The 21,091-nt window shown below is 38.4% G+C and overlaps 1 protein-coding gene across 2 annotated transcripts in view; it reads right to left on the bottom strand.

Moving 5' to 3' along the window:
• RNF13 (ring finger protein 13) overlaps nt 1-20,890 on the bottom strand; it is a 150,411-nt gene extending 129,521 nt beyond the window's left edge. The window contains exons 1-2 of one of the 2 annotated variants that reach the window (XM_041734007.1): nt 20,643-20,890; nt 19,303-19,391 (exon numbers count right to left, since the gene is read on the bottom strand). The gene's annotated coding sequence lies outside the window, so the exon portion shown is untranslated. The remainder of the gene's footprint in view (nt 1-19,302; nt 19,392-20,642) is intronic. The other variant, XM_041734006.1, reaches the window with a different exon arrangement.
• Between the last annotated feature and the right edge of the window lie 201 nt (nt 20,891-21,091).

The raw sequence follows: 21,091 nt of genomic DNA, 5'->3' as shown, positions 1-21,091 counted from the left end.
ATCACCCCCAAAGAGAATACATTCTATTGAGGACATTTCTTTACAACCATGTTTAGAAAAAGCACACAGAAAAGCCTTCTAATAAAATTGAAGCCATCCTGAATAAAGTTCATATTCCTTTCCTTTTGTTTTTTCCTTTTTTATTTCCCCCAAGTTTTTATTTAAATTCCAGCTAGTGGAGCCCCAGGGTGGCTCAGCTGGTTAAGTATCCAGTTCTTGATTTCGGCTCAGATCATGATCTCAGAGTTGTGAGACTGAGCCTGGCATCAGGGCTCTGCATTCAGCATGGAGTCTGCTTATCCCTCTCCTCCCCCTGCCCTGCCCCTTGTACAAGCTCTCTCTCTCAATAAATAAATAAACAAATATTTTTTTAAAATATAAATTCCAACTAGTTAACAGAGTGCACTGTAAGTTTCAGATGTAGAATTTAGTGATTGATCATTTACATATAACACCCAGTGCTCATCACAATCATATTCCTTTCCAATCAAAACTGTCTTTTGAGTATTGGCTTTTCAAGCAACAAGCAGATGAACTTGGGTTTTTTTGTAACAAAATCTTGCTAGTTACAAATATCTACCTCTTTTCCTCTATCCTGCCCTCTCTCTGCCTTTCCCTAGCTTTCCCTCTTTCTCTCTTTCCTCCTCCTCTCCCTCTCTCTCTCCATAATTACCAAAAACAGAACATGACTCTAATACTCATTCTAAATATTCCTAAAATCAGAATGAGGCTACATTTCTTCAAAGGAAGTATATAGTAGAAAATATGCTAGAAATCCTTGAGAACTACCAAGCAAGTTTCTTAGAGGTATAGCCATTATCACAATCTCTGATCATGTTTAATTGTGCCTACTAGTTGACAGAACTTACCCATATATAGACATTTACTCTGAAATTAGCTTCCCGTCTTTAGACAACTGTCAATTTTCTAATTGGCAAATTCTCATTCCACTTTCTGTTTAGTTTATATTACCTAAGATACATTCTTGCCCCCACCTCAAGAAAACTCTATATAGTAGTCAATATACCATATATCTTTATGCCGGAACCATACTGATTTGATCATTGTAGCTTTGTAGTATGTTTGAAATCAGGAAGTTTGAGACCTCTTTGCTCTTTGTCTATTGGCTAGCTGAGATCCCTTGAAATTCCATGTGAATTAAAAAAAAAAAAAAAAGAAAGAAATTCCATGTGAATTTTAGGATACATTTTTCTATTTCAGTTTAAAAAAATGGCATTGGGATTTTGATAGGGAATTCACTAAATCCACACATTGCTTTGGACAGTATTGACATGTTAAAAATATTGCATCTGTCAATTCATGAATATGGGATGTCTATCCATTTATCTGTGTCTAATTTCTCTCAGCAATGTTTTGTAGTTTTCAATGTACAAGTCTTTTGCCACCTTGGTAAACATTTCTAAGTATTTTATTATTTTTGATGCTATTATAAATAGAATTGCTTCAATTATTTCCTTTGATGATTTTTTCAATGATTTTTGCATATTGTTTGCATATCCCACAACTTTGCTGATTTATTAGTTTTAATAGTTTTTCTAGAATCTTTATAGTTAACATGATCGTACATATATAAAATCAGAAACAGAGATAATTTCACCTCTTCCTTTCTAATTTGGATGACTTTTATTTCTCTTTCTTGCCTAATTGCTCTGGTTGGGACTTCTAGCACTATATAGAATAGAAGTGGTGAAAGCAGGCATCCTTGCCTTGTTCCTGATCTTAAAAACAAAGCTGTCACAGTCTTTTACCACTGAGTATATCAAGTGTGAGTTTTTCATATACAGCCTTTACTATGTTAAAATAATTGCCTTCTATTCTTAATTATCATGAATTTTATCAATTGCTTTTTTCTTTTTTTTTTAAGATTTTATTTATTCATGAGAAACACGGGGCGGGGGGGCAGAGACATAGGCAGAGGCTGCCCTCAATTGCTTTTTTCATTAAGATAAGCATGCATTTTTTTTTCTTTATGCTGTTAATATGGTATATTACTCTGATTATTTCCATATGCCAAATCATCTTTGCATTCTAGGAGTAAGTCCCACTTTGTCATGGTGCTGTTGAATTTGGTCTGCTAGGATTAAGGATTTCTGCATCAATACTCATAAGAAACATTGGTCTGTAGTTTTCTTGTAGTATCTTTGTCTGGCTTTGGTTTCAGAATAATGCTGGTCTTACATAATGAGCTACAAAGTATTCCCTCCTCTTCAACTTTTTGGAAGAGTTTAAGAAGGACTGGTATAATTCTTTTTAAAAATATCTGGTAGAGGCCCTGGGTGGCTCAATGGCTGAACATCTGCCTTTGGCTCAGGTCATGATCCTAGCATCCTGGGATCAAATCCTACATCAGGCTCTCCAGGGGAAGCCTGCTTCTTCCTCTGCCTGTGTCTCTGCTTCTCTTTCTGTGTCTCTCATGAATAAATAAAATCTTTTAAAAAATAAAAAATAAAAATATCTGGTAGACTTCACCAGTGAAGCCATCTGGTCCTGAGCTTTTCTTGTTTGGACACTGATTCAATCTAGTCATAAAATCTATTCAGATTTTCTATTTCTTCATGACTCAGTCTTGGAAGGTGGTATATTCAACTACATTATCCAATTTTTTGTTCTATAATTGTTCACAGTATTCTTTTATAATCCTTTCTATTTCTATAAAATTGGTAGTACGGTTTCCTCTCTCATGTTTGATTTTAGTTAAGCCTTTTTTCCCCTGAAATCTAGCTAAAGGGGGTATCTGGGTGGCTCAGTCAGTTAAGCCTCTGCCTTTGGCTCAGGTCATGATCCCAGAGTTCTGGAATCAAGCCCACATGGGGCTCCCTGCTCAATGGGTAGCCTGCTCCTCCCTCTCCTCTGCTCCTCCCCCTTGCTCCTGCTCTTTCTCTGTCAAATAAAATCTTTAAAAAATAAATTTAAAAATAAATAAATAAATAAATCTAGCTAAAGGCTATTATTAATTTTGTTGATCTTTTCAAAGAACCAATCCTTGATTTTGTTACTATTCTCTTAGCCTTGTTTTTCAGAAATTGAGCACCCTAGCTAGCATATGCTAATTATGGCTGAAGAGCACAGATGCCAGTTACTCATCTAATGCTGGTCTGGGATTTGCAAAATTTAAAAACCTCCCCAAGCATCACAGTAAATCCTACCCTCACATTTACATCTATGACAATACCATACAATTCATCTACACAAAATTATATTCTAAACCTTCATTTTACAAATGAGGATGCATTTAATAAGTGTTAAAGACCAACTTTCCAAACAACCTTGAATTCTGAGGATTCCTCACATCCTAAGATCAACTAGTTCAGTGCCAAATGACACTCCTGAAACAGCTAATCATCTTCATTGGAAAACCTCTGAAAAGCTTACATTCTATTGGTTCTCAAGTTACATTCGTGATCATCAGCATTCCAAAAATGGGCCAAAAACTCTACTGCTAAAATAATGGTAATATTTTCCTAATTTGCAAAAAAACTTGATAGTAATTTCAATTTGCTTTTCTCCATAAATGTATGCATCAAAAGAATATATGTTATAGCAAGTGCTGACAGAAAAATATAAGTGAACTGTTAGGTAACTCCTTTATTGTAAAATTTATAATAGCCAAATCACATTTCATAAAATAGAACAACAAATGTGCTAATGATCATATATGTATATCGTATTTACATGGTACTGTAATGTTTCCTCCAAAATTGTATAATTACTTGTTGTATGGATTGAGAACATCAATAATTTCATAGTGTTCCTTAAAAAGCGTCATGACTTCTAAGAGTTTTACAACTGGGAACTAGTAAGATACTAAATTCCCATAAAGCATGGTTTTTTAAAGAAATGGTTGAGAGGCTGACATAAGCAAAGTGTTACCAAAGAAAAAAACAAAGCTTAACTTTTTAAGCAAAAAATATGGTGCCTAATAGTTCTTTGTGAGGAAACTGAAGGTTGCCAGCTAACTTCTCTAATGTGAAGCCATTCAAAATAAAAAGTGAGCTTCATCTAAAATTTTTAACTATTACCATCAACCAAAGCAAAATTTTTTCAGATTCCATGACAATGGTTTATAATTTGATTTTCCCACAAATGAAACAAAATCTACAAATTTTTCATTTCAAAAGGTTAGCAAATAGCAAAACATCCATCCTTTCCTACCTCAGGGTCTTATACAAACTATTTCCAATACTTAGTATGTAGTCACATTGACTTTTTTCCCCCATTGAAACAATATTTTACTATTTCCTTCAAATATCAACTGTATGAGCATCAAGGTTGTATTACTGTTAAGTGAAAGAATTCATGTCCTGTTCTTCCACAACATATACCCTTCTCTTGTGTATGCAGAAATAAACAATGAATTCTCCTTTTTGATACTAAACGTTATTGACCATTAGGCATTAAAAATAGAAATAATCGATTGTGGTATGTACACAGAATGCAATTCTCTACACCAAAGAAAATGAACAGCTATAGAACATAGATGAATTTCACAACAATAACTCTAAGCAAAAGAAGCCACAAAGAATGCAAACATTTTAAGTCCATTCATATGAAGCTCTTTAAAAGACAAAACAGATGACAGATGACATTATGCAGAGATTCACATTTAAGAAGTAAAAACGGACGCCTGGGTGGCTCAGCTGGTTAAGCATCTGCCTTCAGCTCAGGTCATGATCCAAGTCCTGGGATCGAGTCCTGAGATCAAGCCCTGCATGGGGCTCTCTGCTCAGGGGGAAGTCTGCTTCTCGCATTGCCCCTCACCTCGCTTGTGCTCTCGTGTTCTCCATGCTCTCTTGCTCTTTCTCTCTCTCTCACTCTAATAAATAAAATCTTAAAAAAAAAAAAAAAAAGAAGTAAAAACAAAGAAAAATGAGGATGTTATCATAAAAATTAGACAATGGGTACCTCCCTCCAGGGTAAAAAAGGGGAGTGTGATCAGGGAAAAGGTGCTTCTAGGATCCCACCAGTATTCCCATATTTCAACCTGTGGTGAGATGGGAGTTTGCATTATCATTATTTCTTAAAACCATACAGAAATATTTAATGCATTCAACTGTGTCTATAATATCTAACCATTTTTAAAAGGAAAAAAAAATGAGAATAAAGCAGCCTGCCATTTAAAACAAGACTTTTGGGGGGCACCCAAATGGCTCAGGCAGTTAAGTATCTGCCTTCAGATCAGGTCATGATCCCAGCATCCTGGGATCCAGCCCCTCATTAGGCTTCTTGCTCAGCAGGGAGTCTGCTTCTCCCTCTCCCTCTCCCTCTGCCACTCTCCTTGCTCATTCTCTCTCCCTCAAATAATCTTAAAAATAAAACAAGTTTTGTTTGTTTTTCTGGCTACATGGAAATGTTATAAAAGCTGGCAAGTAGTTGCTTACCAAGATACCACTCACACTAAGCAAGTCAACAAATAAGCAACTGTTAAAATCTAGACTCATAGTCAACCTGAGTTAACAGCTTCTTCAGTGGACATGAGATGGTATCTGGTATTGTGTATTACTCCTATTATTAACATGTACTCCAGCTGCTTATCACCAATAAAAGTTTGGAAAATACACTTTAGTCCAGTACAACACTTATCACTGGGAGCCTGTGATAAAATTTTTAAACAATGTTTCCCAGTGAATCCTTAGACCAAGCCAAATTTGGAAAACACTGTTCTCAACCATACACTGACAAATCGCATATCAAGTCATTATTCATAAACTTCAAGTCAGGGAGGTGTGGAGTAGAGGGTGCAAATTAGAGGAAGAAAAAAATAAACAAACAGGAATGCTAACAAAAATATACTTCATAATTCTCTCAAATACCACAGTTGTCACCAGTGCCATCGGTTGCCAACCAGCCATAAGCCACCCAGGAAACAAGAAAAAGACAACTGACAATTAAATTGCTTTCATGGATATCAAAATCCTAAGCATCATTTAAGTTAAAATGGTAGAAAATGGTTTTCTAGGTTATCAAAAATAGCATGCTAAGTATACTTCAAAGTATCAATCTCCTGAACCAGAATATTTTTTTTAGGATGCTTCATACAAAAGTCCCCACCATCACTACAGATACATCAGTAGAGAACTTCATTTTAAGCCAGGTACTCTGTTGAGTATCTGACAGGACTTTTTTCCCAACCAATCCTCAGAACAACTTTCTCAAGTAAAATGAAAAAGAAAAAAAAAACAAAAACAATGTATGGAAAAATATTAATTTGTGCTATCATTCCAGTTTCTCTATTTCAGGGGACTTACTTTCTATACGTATAGTAACTGCCTGAATAAATGAACCAGTTTCCGTACCCATTATCTCAGCCTCTAGTCCTCCCCCTAATTTATGCAGAATTTCTGAACAAAAAGCTGAGCATGCTCAACGACCCATACAATTTGAATGGTAAGCATAAAATCTGGCCAACTATGCTAATTGTGGAGGAGCATGGGACACCAGATCAAGTTATACCATTGCCCCTGGTAACTGTTTTTTGTTTGTTTGTTTGTTTTTAAGATTTTATTTATTTATTCATGACAGACACAGAGAGAGAAGCAGAGACACAGGCAGAGGAAGAAGCAGGCTCCCTGCAGGGAGCTGGATGTGGGACTCAATCCACAATTCCAGGATCACACCCTGGGCCCAAGGCAGGTGCTCAACCGCTGAGCCACCCAGGCGTCCCATAACTGCTTCTTTAAAATATCACTCCAGGGGTGCCTGCGTGGCTCAGTCAGTTGAGCACCGGACTCTTGATCTCTGCTCAGATCTTGATCTCAGCTCATGTCTTGATCTTAGGGCTGTGAGTTTAAGCCCCACTTTGGGCTCCATGCTAGGTGTGGAACCAACTTAAAAAAAAATAAGAATAAATAAAATATCGCCCAAGCTCTATTCCTGGCTTTCTTTTCTATACACCACATTCTCTCCTTTGGCAAATGCCTGCCTTTGGTTACCCACCATGCTTCACTTCTTGGTCTCATCCATGTTTTTTTTAATTTCTCCTAATACTCAGTACTTTCAATGTATTATAATTTCCTTAAATGTTATGTTTATGGTTTAGTGTCCATCTTTGCTGCAAGACTATAAACTCCTCCAAAACAGGAATCTTTAATTACCAATGTATCACAAAATTCTAAACAGTGCATGGCATGTATTATGTGCTTAATATTTGTAAAAGGAATGTACACATGACCTCTCTTGGTATAATCTTCTACAGAGCCTCTGAATGTGGCCACCCCTTAATTATGATCAAAAAAAAGTTAAGACCTTACACTATAAGTATTTTATGTGTACATTAAAAAAATGATTAAATATTATAAAAGAAAACAATTTGTTAATATATATAAACTCTGAGTGGTAGGACTCTATATGGTTTTTATTTTCTTTATATTTATCGGTAGGTTTTAAAATAAAAAAATTAAAACTTCTCTTAAAAAGTCGATTTCAGGGCAGTCCGGGTGGCTCAGCGGTTTAGCACCGCCTTCAGCCCAGGGCATGATCCTGGAGACCCTGGATCAAGTCCCGCGTCAGGCTCTCTGTATGGAGCCTGCTTCTCCCTCTGCCTCTCTCTCTCTCCTCTCTGTGTATTCTCATGAATAAATAAACAAAATCTTTAAAAAAAAAAAAGTCTATTTCATTTATATAATGTATACCAAACAAAAGCCTAGAGAAAATACACAGAAATCTTAACCAAAATCCATTCCACTTGTTCAAGTTTTCTTTTTTTTTTTTTTTTTATTTATCTATGATAGTCATACAGAGAGAGAGAGAGAGGCAGAGGCACAGGCAGAGGGAGAAGCAGGCTCCATGCACCGGGAGCCCGATGTGGGATTCGATCCCGGGTCTCCAGGATCGCGCCCTGGGCCAAAGGCAGGCGCCAAACCGCTGCGCCACCCAGGGATCCCTTGTTCAAGTTTTCTAAGTGCACAATACTTTAGTACCAAAAAAAAAAAAAAGTTAATGAGCAAGAAATAAGGTCTTAGAATTCACAAGTCTATTCACAATTTAAAAATGAAATGTTTTCTTCTGAAGTAAAATGTATAATCAAAAAAGTGTGAAAAAGGGGCATATCTTGAGCTGAGAATTAAGAAATCCAAGCTGTCGTTTTTTTCTCCATAAAGCATTCAAAAGTTTGCATCCCACACCAGAGTCCATTTAGATATTATTGCTATAAAGGTCAAAAGGAGCAATCATTTGGGGTCCGAGGAATGTACATCAGTTGACAATAACTCACTATGAACCTACAAGCAATAGCCTGATGAACTGTGATGCCATGGATTGCTAGCACCCCACTTCCACTGGCAAGGAGCTCAGAACTGTGTTCATGATGAAAAACATGACCAAACCAATACCAAAACTTCACATTTTGAGATCTAGCTCCTAGAACCACTCCAGGGATCAACTCTGTATTAACAGTGTTCAATTACAGGACAGAAACTATTAAGTAAATTAAACAGAAGAAAATGTTTGACAGAAATAACTAGTAAACTACGATGGAATAACTATTAAGATGGAACAAGGGGTGGCAAGGAGCAGAAGAGAAGGATTCCACATTTTATATAGGTACCGTTTATAGCATGTCAATTATAATAAAGAAGTTTTAAATTTTTTAAAGTAATTATTAAACCATGATGGGAAATATTTTTTCCCCTTTTCCCCCTCTCCTCTTTTTTTCCCTTCTCCTTTTTTCCCCTTGGTCCCCTCCCCAAGGCTGGGGTTTCTCACTGGAGAAGGTATGGCTGCAGCACACTAGAAAGAATTTCACCAGGCTATCTAAACCAAAGTTGATCCAATGTGGCCAGGCAAGCAGGAAGCAATGGTCTGGAGTGCAGGCAAGCTGAGGCCGGTGGACAGGTACTCCAGACACTGCTGTGGGCATGAGGCCTGGAATACACAGTATCCATATCAAGAGAACTGCAATACAATTCCCTGAGGTAGACAAGCCAAAACTGGTGGGCCCATATGCACAGGTAGTCAAGGCACTGAAGGCATTGAGACCTAAGTGCAAGATATCAACTTCAGAAGGGCAGAGGCAAAGTAGTCACCAGTTCTGAACTGGGGCTGCAATATCACTGAGGGCCTCTGTATTTTGGACACATGGCTGAGGCAATCACCAGATGTCCTCAACCACATGGGCTGCTGACGGATCACGCAACAACAAGAAAAGGAAAACACAGGTCACAGGAACCAGGAAGAAAAAAACCCTTTCTCTAATTAAGTTCCCTCTAGCACTCTGTCCCGTCTAGCAGCCTGTCCCCTTCAGGGCCTGACAAAGCCTAACATCATGCTCTTTGTAAATGAGAACTGCTAGAGTCCTGTCCTTTATTGTGTATCAGGTATTGATGGGTGAGTATGAAGCAGAAAGAAAATAAATTGACATGGTTAGCTTTCTGTTCATGACAGTATTTAAATAAAGCAGTGTTTCTCTCATTTAACAGGGGAAAAAATAAAATAATATATGGCCATTAGTATGTTATTAAGGCACAGAATCTAAAAGAGCACTCACAGCCTCTTTGAAGTATCATTTATTTCTTAAAGCCACACAAAGTTCATATTCTATTCTAGGCTATTATCCATGTATGTTTTAAAATAAAAATGTTTTCAATTACACAACAATTGATTGTTATTTTTATCAACTTCTAGAGGCTGCCCCATTCTCTGATGTGGGCCCCTCTCTCCACCTCCAAAGTCAGATGATATCTTTCACATCACATTATTCTGAACTCTTCTGCTTCCTTCTTCTAAATACGCTACGTGGATAATCCAGGATAATCTTTCTCCCCCAAAGTCCTTAGTCCTCTGCAAAGTTCCTTTTATCACATAATATACTCACAGGTGCCAGGTATTAGGTTGTAGACATCTTTGGGGTCACTGTTCTGTCTAAAATAGTAATTACTGGGATGTCTGGGTGGCTTAGCGGTTGAGTGTCTGCCTTTGGCTCAGGATCCCACAGTCCCCAGATCAAGTCCCACATCAGGCTCCCTGCATGGAGCCTGCTTCTCCCTCTGCCTAGATCTCTGCCCCTCTCTCTGTGGCTCTCTCATGAATAAATAAATAAAATCTTTTAAAAAATAAATAGTAGTTATTGTTTCTCATCAAATTTTCAACCTATTCATTTATATTAGTATGGAATCATGGACTATTTTATTCAATGGGCTATAAACCATTATAGTAATGATTTTGATGCCTAATTATCCCCAACTTGGCTCAAAATGGCTTATGTCTTTTTGATAGCTCTCCATCATTCTTGAGCCCTTCTTTGCTTCCTGACAAGATTTTCCAGTCTCATCTTACAGTTTTCCCACCTATACCCTAAAACCAGCAATTTCTTCAAGGAGAATATCTTTGTAAGAATCTTACACTAAAGTATCTGGTGGGTATAGGGCATCACATGAACAACTTACTCTCAAATGATTAAGAAAATAAAAAGATCTCTATACTATTCTTACAACTTTTCTGCATGTTCAATCTGTTTGGGATTCTCTCTCCCTCTTCCTCTGCCTCTCCTGCTCATGCTCCGCTCATTCTCTCTTTCTAAAAATAAACAAATCTCTTAAAAAAAAAAAAAATCATTGTGGTTTCTCTCAGAAACCCTGACAAATTGATTTAGCTTTTAAAGTGTAATTGCAAAGACTTTTAAGGAAAGTTGTAATATAGGGATCAAAGTTCTAATCCTGGTTCCACCGTTTACTGACTTAATACCCTTGTAATTAGCTTCTATTCTTTATACATTATTCATTACATTACTATCTAATAAAATAGGGTTTTTTTCTAATGTTAAAAATGCTCACTGGAAAGTATAAAGAAAATATTGAGTGGCGCCTGGGTGGCTCAGTCAATTAAGCATCATACTCCTGATCTCAGCTCAAGTCTTGATCTTGGGTTTTGAGTTCAAGCCCCAAAAAAGAAAATATTGATTACCCATAACGTTAACATTCACAGATAACATTAGTGTTTGTCCTCATGTGTTAGTTAGTTCTCACAGTTCATTTTAGTATATCCTTGATCTCCAAACCTCACTTTAAGTTCTTCTTCTTCACTGCCACCCAGTTAACCCATACGGAACCTAGCTCACCCAACATACAAGGCACAAAGGCAACAACCTTATGATATATTTCATAACCCGTTGCTAGAATTTCTTAAAATCTAATCCTTTACTCTACACCATTCACTTTATTCACAATGGTTCTGCTTCTCTGATCCGACCATGAGTGACTGTTTCTTCTACCATATTTTACATCATTTGTATTATATTGTATTATGATTTGTATGCTTTTTTTGCTGAAAGTTATATCAAACATTTACCCTTTGGAATAAAACTCCTCACAACATTTACCCTTTGGAATAAAATGTTAATTGCCATTTATTATTCCATTATATAGCTCAATTGTGGCTTTTTCTAATTCCACAACTGTCAATATTAAGATGAATCCAACTATGGCAATTACAAATAATTCTAAGATAAATATAAATATCTTTACACATTTCTGATTATTTTATTAGGATAAATTCCTAGATGTGGAATCACCACACCAAAGAAACATTTTAAGAGTTTATACATATTGCCTAACTGCCTTCTAGAAATAACATTTGTAAATAGAAACGTTATTTCTAGAACGTTATTTCTATTTACACTTCCAAATAAGTGTGCATTTCATTGCACTGATTATCCTTTCCCCATCTTAGTTGATATTAGGTAAAGTTATATGATAAATATAGCTGATGTATATTGAATGCTTACTACATTTTTGGTTAAGTACTTAATACGCATTATTTTTTTAATCCTCAAAATACTATCAACAGATAGAGATTGATTATACAATCTTTCCATAAAGAAACAGATTTAATCAGTAACAAAGTGTTTATAACAGTGCCTACCATATACCAAGAACTTTGTAAGTATTTGCTCTTATTTTCAAGTAACTTGCCCAATGACACCTCTTATAAAGTAGAGCTAATATTCAAATACAGGTCTGCATCATCAAATTTCCAGCCTTTCCAGAAGATCTGATAATTGTATAAATTTGCATTGCTTTGAATTACTGGTAAGGTCGAAACTGTTCATATGTCTATTCGTGACAAAATCATAAGGCTAAATATTTGAAAACTTTCAAGAAAAACTGAGAAAGGTAAACTTTTTTATTATTATGTTTATCATTAATATGTTTATTAGTGATAATTTATATACTCACATCAGTTTCCATTCCAATCTTATTTTATTACTCATGGATCCCTAAACCATAATCAGTGCTAAGTATGGTTTATCCCTAAGGCTTTCTCTGTAACATCAGAATTAAGTCCTCTCCAAAAGCTTAAAATAAAATATTCGGGATGCCTGGGTGGCTCAGCAGTTGAGCGTCTGTCTGCCTTTGGCTCAGGGCATGATCCTGAAGTCCCAGGATTGAGTCCCACATCTGCTCCCCGTGAGGAGCCTACTTCTCCTCTGTCTAGGTCTCTGCCTCTCTCTGTGTGCCTCTCATGAATAAATAAAATATTTAAAATAAATAAAAATAAACAAATAAATAAATATAATGTTCTATTTTCTATTATAATAGCCCAGTATATATATAACATGATACCAGGAATTCACTAGTATAATTAGAAAATCATTTAACAGTATACTGGAAGGACATTACAAACTATTCATATTTAGGATAATCTGACATCATAAAAATAAAAATGACAAAAACGTTTTGGAACTAGACAGAAGTAGTAGTTGTAGAACACTGTGAATATACAAAACGCTGCTCCCTTGTTCACTTTAAAATGGTTAATTTCAGGTTAGCTGAATTTCACCTCAAAAAAGTTTAAGCCTTTGGGGATCCCTGGGTGGTTCAGCGGTTTAGCGCTGCCTTTGCCTTTGGCCCAGGGCATGATCCAGGAGTCCCGGGACCAAGTCCCGCGTCGGACTCCCTGCATGGAGCCTGCTTCTCCCTCTGCCTGTGTCTCTGCCTCTGTCTCTGTCTTTCTCTCTGTCTCTCTCAAGAATAAATTTTTAAAAAATCTTAAAAAAAAAAAAGTTTAAGCCTTTAATGCTTACAATAAATGTTGGACAAACATGTAAATTACAAGCACAGTAACTAGGCCAATAAATTATTCTTTTAACATTTTATCAGGTGTTTTATATCTAAGCAAAGTAAAAACTCAATTCTTATTTGTCTCTCTCATGACTGGATTTAAAAGTATTCATCGATCACAAGGTGGTACTTCTCCTTGGAAATTCATTCCCTCTTTAAAGTTTAGCAGAGTAAATAAATAAATAAATAAATAAATAAATAAATAAATAAAGTTTAACAGAGTATATCGGTCATTAGAACCTGAACTAGAATCACATTCAATCAAAATTCAACAAATTAGTTTGAGAAAGCATTCTAAATCAAATTCTTATAGCTGACCAGAAGCTCTCTTACTTCAATAAGCAGAATATCCCAAAATTTCAGCTGTCTTCTCAATTTATATTAATGTGGTTATGAATATTTAAATGTTCTAATATCCAAACATTTTATAGTTACTGATACTCTAAAACCACAAAATTAACACTAGTCCTCCTCAGACTTTATTGAAGACTAAAATAGTTAAAAGTCTGATTTCCTCAAGTAGGACTGTATCATTGAATTAATATATTTCCTTTGTATATCATTGTCTTAAGAGGAATGCAAAGGTACCTACGCAAATACCTGATCACGTTATTTCCTGCATAAAATTCATCAACAGATTAAGCAACTTTCAGAATAAAATTAAATTGTAGCTTAGCAGAGAAAGTTTTTCATAAACTGGCTCTACAACTCTAGCTTCGTCCCTTGCCATTCATTGCTCCTCAGTCTTTCTTCTCTAACCATATGAGCTTTCTCTTCTCACAGCCCCTCATTATATAAGTGCCTTCTCTACGCCACCACAATACAAAACTAACTGTTCATCACTCCCATTACCTTTAAAACTCCTTGAAGTTAGGGATTATGCCTTTTCTGATTTCTATACTTAGTACCTGGCACAAGAATCAAAGGCTGTTATAAAATGAAAGTATGAATATCCATTATTAGGGTCTAAAATACTATGGCTTGTTTTTCCTACATAATGGCAAAAAGGGAAATTTATATTGGGCAATATTTTTTCTTTACTCTTTAAAATTACAATGCAGTCATATTAGTAACATAAATAGATAATAATTTTGTAGATTTTTTTTTAAATCTAGTTCTTTAAGTGTAAATTTAGTCTGATTACCATGGAAGCTCAGGATCAGCTCTGTCCTATCTGCCCTACTAAAATGGAGCATTATTGCAATAAATATATATATTTTTTTTTTATTTATTTTATGATAGTTACAGAGAGAGAGAGAGAGAGGCAGAGACACAGGCAGAGGGAGAAGCAGGCTCCATGCACCGGGAGCCTGATGTGGGATTCGATCCAGGGTCTCCCGGATCGCGCCCTGGGCCAAAGGCGGGCGCCAAACCGCTGCGCCACCCAGGGATCCCTGCAATAAATATTTTTAAGTCCTAAAAGCAGATTTTGCTTTAACTAGAAAAATCTAACATCATTTTGTAAATGAGGAAATGAACTGAGAGGTAAAGTTATGTCAAATCACCCAGCTAATTAGTGGGCAAGTTTGGTACACCCACATTCCCTTAATGTTGATGCTTACAGCTTCAATATAATTTTATTTCCATTTCAACCTCATAGGCAAACCAAGCAATGCAATTCATAGCACTTTTCTCTTTCTCCCAGTTATCAATCTAGTGAGTACTTCGGTCCTTAATGTTTGCTATATTTAACTGGTTCCGTTAAGATCTGGCCTGTGACTTAACACAATTCCTTCTCCCTATCATAAACATTTAATGAATATCTACATTTGCTGCATATTAAATACCTCTAAGTCGTTCCACTGGGAAGAAGGGGAAATTGGGAGACACACATGAGTAAGACTAACACAGTCCCTTCTTTCAGAGTGCTCTACAATATTATTTACAATCTGGTAAAGTACTCTTATCTTTTTTAAATTATAATTTTTTGGGGGTGCCTGAGAGGCTATGTTGGTTAAGTATCCCAGTCTTGATTTCGATTCAGGTCATGATCTCGGGGTCATGAGATTGAGTCCTGCATCCGGTCCTGCACTTAGCATGGAATCTGCTTTTTGCTCTCCCTCTGCTTCTCAACTTGCTTCATGCATACTCATTCTCTCTCTTTAAAATAAATAATAAAATCCTTTTTAAAAATTATGATTTTATAAATACATAGTATTAGAAATATCTAATTACTTTCCATTATTAAAAGATACCTTATTTGTCCCACTAGAAGACAAGGTCTATGAGGGCAAAGATTAGTCTCTTTGGTTCATTGATGTACTCTAAGTGCGTAGAACAGGGCCTCTAATAAGAGGTACTTAAATATTTGTTGAGTGCATGAATGATACAACTATTAGGATCCAAGTAGTAGGATGCAAGTAATGTTTCCAACAATGGTGTGACAAAATATGTAAAATTTTCCTTACCCTAATGTGTGTGCCTAACATCCAATCTTTTATTTCACTGGCCATTTACTGAGACCTTGCATTGAAGAAAACTAAAATTAGTTCACAGATGGATGTACTATTTAACATCATGCCCTACCCAACCACACCAAACCCTAGTAAATCTGCCAAGAAAAGAAATCGACAAGGGCTTCTACTTAGAGCCCTTTTTTCAAGTATAGAGGGTCTCCAGATGTTGTCCTTCTTTCTTGTAACAGGTCAGAATTGCTATTATCATCATCATTTTACAGAATGAAGAATCGAAGCTGGTGAACAGTTGGTAGAGGGATTTATTCACAGAATTTCTATTCTTCCTCCCACATCACGCAGCCTTCTCTGATCCTTGGAGATTCTTCTCCCACAATCCTGGCTATAAATATAATCACTCTAAGTCCCCTCTTCTTTGTTGCCCCCATTACAAGCACACAGGCTCTCCGATTTTTAAGGTTTTGCTATTAATTAATTCAGGGTAACAAAGAGAAGAGTACAAAAATAACAAATCTGGAGCTGTTACAACAATTCAGTGTTCAACATGTGTGTAAAAATGTCTATGCCTGGCACTCGATAAAAATCACAGCATCTTTTCAAGTCCTTACTGTGAGAATCCTGAGCCTTCAATTTACTGCTTCTCTTTTGAAAAATAAATTTGAGTGTTGCTAGGTTTCCAAAGTTTTCCCTCTGTACTACCATCCCTTCCATCCTCCCAGGACACAAAATATGTTACAGGGAGAAATACTGGGTACATCTCTACAAGTGAGAAATCTGCATTTCTGAGGACCTTCAGGCATTACATCACTCCTATGAAACTTTGACCCAGAGGGCAACTGCCTTAGATCACCTCCCCACAATGGGCTTTTCCCTTTTTATGGAATACACAGATCTCCAGCTCCTACTATACATTTCCAAACACCTGAACAACTCCTCAGCATCCAAACTAAAATCCTACTATAGGGGTGCCTGGGTGGCTCAGTTGGTTATGGATCTGCCTTCAGCGCAGGCCATGATCCCTCCTGGGATCAAGCCCCAAACCGGGCTCACTGCTCAGCAAGGAGTCTGTTTCTCCCTCTCTCTGCTTGCTGCTCTCCCTGCTTCTGCTCTGTCAAATAAATAAGTAAAATTGTATTTAAAAAATAAAAAATAAAAATCCCTACCATAAGTCCTCCTCCTAAATTCCCTTCCACTAGAACCTGTCCATCTCAATCTCCTTATTTTTGTTAATAACATCACTAACCTCCCCAAAATTTGTCTTAGGCCCAAACTCAGGTCAGTTCACAATGCTGATACAATGGTATCAACATTGTTGATCTGGAAGGGTGTTCTAGATCTATACCCTTCCTTATAAAGCCACCATCATCGCTTCTTGCCTCAACTACTGTAATTAGACCCCCTGGTATTCCTACCTCCAGGCTTAAACTCCTTTGCTGCACTTCTGTTCCAGATTCATATCCATAAAGAGGGCTTCTTCTCAATTTAGAATCACATACAAAATCCTTATCATGGCATTTAAGATCTCCATAATCTGTATTGATCTACCTTTACCAGTCTGTTCCTTAAACATTAAACCTTGGCAAATGTTCTCAGCTTTCCTACCTCTTATCTCTCTGCTTGGGTAGCATCCTTATGAGGAACTATCTTTCTTCTCCTATTCTCTTCCAACTGCTAATAACCTTTCAAATGATCACATCCTCAACATAAAAGGAAAAAGGCTAAGGCATATATCATTTATTGAACACATTCTCTCTAGTGCTTTACCAATTGTCTTAATCCCCACAAAAACATAATGGCTTAATATTGTATTTCTGAGAAAGGAATTGAGGAAACAGGGCCAACAGAGCTTAGCCAAGATCATCTAAACAAGGAGGAATCCAAAATAACCCCATTGCATTCTATATTTTTTTAATTTTATTTTTTATTTAGAAAGGGAAAGGGGGAGGGAGAGGCAGAGGGAAAAGACAGAATCTTAAGCAGGCTCCACACCCAGCATGGAGCCCAACACAGGGCTCCATCTCACAGCCCTGAGGTCATGACCTGAACTGAAATCAAGAGTCAGATGCTTAACTGACTGAGCCACCCAGGTACCTCAGCATTCTGTATAGATATAGATATACAGATATAGTTTTTTTGTTTTGTTTTTTTTTTTTTAGTAAAACATGGCACAAGATGGACCAGCTTTATAGTCAGGATGCCTAGGTTCAAATTCCAGTTACTCCACTAACAATCCGTGTAAACTCAGCAAGTTATGTATTTGTAAGATTTGTAATCTTTATTTCTCCATCTATAAGAGGGGGATAATTGTACTACTTACCACATGAATAACAGAATTACATGACATAATATAAAGTGCTTAAAATTATATTTGGCCCATAGTAAAAAAAAGAAAAAATCAGCGTTATCTATTAGTACTGTTGTTATTTATATGTTATAATATGTAAACTGACAATATCAATTATATGTTCTCATTTGTTTCCAAATCAACTTTTGGGTAAAAGCTTTGTAAAGCTTAACAATATACTTTTGATATATGCTCATAAATATTTGCAGAATACACGAATTTTTAAACAATTATTAAACCATGCTTTATTAAAAGAAATGCACTTGTCTATTAGTTCTGTTTCCTCTTTTGAGAAAAGTAACAATGCTTACTAAACTTTCTTCCCTTTTTTGGGTCATATGAAACTACCATATGCAATGCCATATGATAGTAATATGTCAAATGGTACAAAACACTCTTTTGACTCAAACTCATTTGTTTTCTGTTAAACATTATTAACTCTCAGGTTTTAAAATGTCCAAAACGACACTTTTAAATATCAACCATTTTTAGGTCATAGCAACATGAAATAAATATACCATGATATCTGACCAAGCCACTTCATTTTATTACACCCTATGGGAAGAACTATAAAATGTAAAATGCTTTAACTCAAAGACATAAACTTATCATACCCTTAGTCCTGCCTTAACTTTGTTAAAATGAGTGCCTGAAAAATTTCTGATAAATATATCAAAAGAAGGGCGTTGGATGCTAGTAACAATTTAGGCCCCTCCCAAAATGCTTGAGAGAAATAAGCTGTAAACAAGGATAGATCCAAACCCTTCAGTATTAAACCTCACAAACCAAGATTATGTCCCTATGATTTACTATTACGTCTGGAGACATCACACTGGCGGGCTCAAATAAACACAAGGTAAAAAATGTATATATATTAATAAAACAGTTACCATTCCTGACACAGAAATAACCAGGCTTTTACCCAATTGTTTCAAAAACAAGTAAACAAACACCAACCAAAAAAAAAAAAAAAAAAAAAACACTCTGAGGTTTAACTATGTAGCATTTTATTTCAACTAATTCCCACAATTCTTCCCTTACTCACAGATAATGTCATAGAATTAGTAAGTAAGTGGCAGAGCAACAACAACAAAAAAAGACAAAAAACACTTTGAGGCTTAACTATGTAGCAGACATTTTATTTCAACTAATTCCGACAATTCTTCCCTTACTCACAGATAATGTCATAGAATTAGTAAGTGGCAGAGCTGAAGCCTGGACCCAAAGAAATCTGGGATCCACTGTTTTGCCATAATCCACAATAATATGATATGCATTGACATCTTCCTCTTCATATACACATATTAAAAAAAATAAAGCTTCATAAAATAATATTTAATCTTACTCCACAGGATGTCCTGATATGCTTTTTTTTTCCTTTCCAACGTTAATACCAATGAACTAAACTGATCCCAAAACCCATTAATAAATCGTCATGGGCTCCAAACTACAGCACTGCACTACTTTTTACCTTCTGTTTGAAATTCTTTTTAACCGCTACAAGTCCAGTTTTGTGTCACTTTAGATGGCACTCCTCTCTTCAACCCACAAAAGACAGTCCTGAAATAGATAAAAACCCTTGAAAGCCCCTCCTTAAATCTTTTTTTTTAAGACTTTATTTATTTATTCATGAGAGACACAGAGAGGGGGGGGGACAGAGACACAGGCAGAGGGAGAAGCAGGCTCCACGCAGGGAGCCCGACGCGGGACTGGATCCCGGGACCCCGGGGTCACGACCTGGGCCGCAGGCAGGACCCAGGGATCCCGCCCCTTCCTTAAATCTTGAATTGACGTGCTCCTCTACTACAGCCCTCTGGAGGCACACCCATCTTATTTATACTGTATCAAAAAAAAACTGCAGATGTTCTTCTTGGAGAACAACAGCGCATTGTTGAAGGGAGTGCGTCCCTTCACGGTTCCTGCTGCATCACACTGGGGAACATTTAACACTCGGGCAAGCGTGGGGGCCGCAGGAACGGACCTCAGCAGCTGCCCACGGTGCTGAAACGGAGGCTGGAACCAATCATTTCGGAAGTGTATTCCTCCCAGGTGTGGCCAGAATAGAGATATTCGCCAAACACTCGCAGAAAACACTCCGTGGCTGCCTCTGAAGTTGCCTGAGTGCTCCTGGGATCGCTGGGTCCCCAGGCCTGCCCTCCCCTCCCCCCCCAACGGGGGCAGAGTTCTTCGGACCCGGACCCGCGCGGGTCGACTCCCTCCCTGAGCGCCCTGGCAGGGCTGCTGGCTTTGAAAGGGCAGGGACGTGGAGGTGTCCCTAGGAGAGTCCCGCCCCAGCTTCCAGCGGGGGATGGAGGCGGATGCAAGTCCAAGACGGCGACTGACCGCCCCTCCTCCCTTCCAAGGCTACACACGGGTCCCCGCCGACTAGAGTCCAGCGGTCTCGCCCGGGGACTCTGCGGCAGGCACCTGCCCACGGGCAGCCCCGCCAACGTCCCCCCAGGCTGCGGCACCGCAGGGTGCGAACGCGGGAAGCCAAACAGGTAACAACTTCAGACACGGCCACACTCGAAGGATGCGCACAGGGGCTGGGGACAGCGGGAGTCTGCCCTCCGAGGAGGACACAGCGGCAGCGGCTGTTTGTTTTTCGACCTTTTGCAAAAAAAAAAAAAAAAAAAAAAAGGCTTATTTCCTCCGCACCCAGCCCGGGGGAAGGAGCGGCAGAGACTCAGCAGCGGGGCCGCCACCGAGGGGGCCGGCGAGGGGGTGTGTTCTCCAGGCCAGGCCCCGGGGGGTCGGGGGAGGCGGTGACAGTCCCCAGCTCGGCTGCCGAGAGGCCACAGAGGCTCTTACCTGCAAGCCGGACCCCGCAGAACAAACAGGCTCGCCCACCGCGCCGCTGCGGGAGAAGTCCCTACCCCGACTTCATGACTGAACCTCCGCACCGACCCCCGCGGCCGGAATCCGAGCCGGGAAGGCACCGCCGGGGCCAGGCGGAAGTCCCGCCCCCGCGCGCCTCATTGGCCGGCACCCGACCACGGAGGAAAGCCATTGGCCCGCAGCGCTGTCCGCTGAGGCGCCTTCCCACTCTCCCACGGCGCCTGGCGGCTCGCTCCAGCCCGGCCCCGAGAGCAGCCCGGCTCGTGGAGTCGCGTTCTCGGCCGCGTGATCCCGTCTTCCCGGGAAGGGAAGGGAAGGGAAGGGAAGGGAAGGGAAGGGAAGGGAAGGGTAGGGCGGGCTTCTGCAAGGGAGCCGCTGTGGGGGGCAGGGCGGGCTAGGGCCGAAGGGGCGAGGACGCAACC

The sequence above is a fragment of the Vulpes lagopus genome, chromosome 19 (genome assembly GCF_018345385.1).
Source record: "Vulpes lagopus strain Blue_001 chromosome 19, ASM1834538v1, whole genome shotgun sequence".
NCBI lineage: Eukaryota > Metazoa > Chordata > Mammalia > Carnivora > Canidae > Vulpes > Vulpes lagopus.
Note: the sequence above shows the minus strand (reverse complement) of the source record. Positions and strands in the feature narration are given on the sequence as shown.